The sequence below is a fragment of the Austrofundulus limnaeus genome, unplaced genomic scaffold, assembly GCF_001266775.1.
Source record: "Austrofundulus limnaeus strain Quisiro unplaced genomic scaffold, Austrofundulus_limnaeus-1.0 Scaffold2805, whole genome shotgun sequence".
Taxonomy (NCBI): Eukaryota; Metazoa; Chordata; class Actinopteri; order Cyprinodontiformes; family Rivulidae; genus Austrofundulus; species Austrofundulus limnaeus.
Window position 1 is genome coordinate 6,237 of NW_013955207.1, and position 2,109 is coordinate 8,345.

Genomic DNA, 2,109 nt, shown 5'->3' on the forward strand with positions numbered 1-2,109 from the left:
CTCGAGTAGGATGCATGCCTACTTGAGTAGAAAGTAAAGTCTTTAGTTCTGGGAAACCTGCTTCTCCATACATCTAGCATTCCTGTCTCTATAATCTGATATTTAAGCATCTTACTCATTCTAGAGAGTGGAGTTTTTGGGATAGGTAATCTGTCCAATATCTGTGACAGAATACAGTTGAAGTCCCCGCCCATCAGCAGCAGCCTGGCACTGTGCTGTAATATTACCTTAAACAGTGACTTTATAAATTCAGGTGCATCCGTATTGGGTGCATTCACATTTACAAGTGATACTTCCATACCATCAACTGTACCATTAACCAGTACATATCTACCCTCTGTATCTCTATGTAGTAAAGTTTGTGTGAAATTAATCTGCCGGTGTAAAAGTATGGCAACACCCTTTTTATTCCCTGAATGATGGGATGAATAGAAAACCTTATCTTCCCAAGATCTTTTTAATTTTTCATGCTCTGTATCAGATAGATGGGTTTCTTGCAAAAAGGCTATGTGACAATTAATTTGTTTTAATTGAYTCAATATTTTCTTTCTCTTCACTGGATTGTGGAGCCCTTTTACATTATATGTTACAATTTTAAGTGGGTCATCCATTATCTGAACTATGTTTTGACATCTCAGAATATATCATGAATGGCAGCTCACCCTTTATGCATAACACTATCTTATCTGTGTGAGGCTTAAGGAATGTAGGTACAGTACACATTCTCCATAGATCCAAGCAGAGAGGGTTAAAGCAAAACCTGTCTCAACAAAATGAATATGAACAAGTAATGATGCAAAATGATAATAGTAACAAAGAAAATAAGTTTGCGAAACAAATTTGCGCAGGGTCCCCGGAGAAAACAGGGATCAGAACTAGGGAAACACAGAACAGTTTGAATACTTGGGCCATAGTCCCCAGCAGCTAAAATAAGCCGCAAAAGTGCACAACAAAGACTGAATGTGAGTGTGCAATAGGTGTGCTTAGCTACTGTATGTGTACAAGGTAGAACATAAACTAAAATAGTAAGGAAGTAAATAAATAATATAGCCACGTGAGCTTCCATTATACTACACAGTAGTGCCCCGTACCTTCATTCGGCTGGCTCTGAGGAGTGATATTTTTCCGGACGTATTCCATGGCTGCTTTGGGTTCAAGGAACTCCTTTTCTTCATTATGGAATGTAATCCGAAATCGGGCTGGGTAGAGGAGGCCGTAGCGGACCTCCTTGTTGCCCCGCAGCACCCTCTGCACCTCCGTGAAGGTGGCTCTTGCTTTGGCTACGCTGGTCATGTAGTCTGGGAAAAAGGCGACTCTGTGTCCGTTGTACAAAAGCGGAGCTCTGCCTTGAGCTCTCCTCAGGATCTTCGCCGCATCCCCGCCATGGTGTAATTTAGCAGTGATGACTCTTGGTGTCTCACGGTCCCTGGGTCTTCTCCGGGAGAGTGTGCGGTGTGGGCGGTCCACTTTTATGTCTCGATCCATCTATTAAACTTCTTTAATGATTGTTGCCACAGCTTGTGGGGAGCAGGAGCCCTGGCGTTCTTCAATGCCCGCTATGCAGATATTGGACCTTCTCATTCTCCCCTCCAAGTCTTCACATTTATCTTTAAGCATTGACATTTCTTTCTGTAAACTTGTTACAGTAGACTGTAATGAGGTAACTTCATCTGACCACGTTGATAGGCCACCCTTTAGATCCAGAACGTCCGTCTTTATAATATCCACTTCAGCTTGTATAGTCTTTGAGCTGTTAGCAATTTCGGAGTGGACTGCTTGGATTTCGGATCTTATAGCTTGGAAATCTTCCGCTAGTGCGCCTTTAAGTTCGTCTCTTATCATTTTAGCAATTTCTCCTCTCAGTGATGATAAAATGTCTGCTTTCATTTCTTCGTTATTCATGTTTGGATCTTCAGTTCCAGTGGTTGTTGGTTGGTCTGCGTTGCCCGTCGTCCGCTGTCTCACTGTCCTAGCAGGCCTTATAGCATTAGCATCGCTTCCGTATTTATACTTTTGCAATTTTTCAGCCATTCAGGATGATTTTGTTCAAGTTGTCCAGCTGTTTATGACCCTAGGGGTTTCTCTATAGTTTTTCGACTGGTGTTAGCG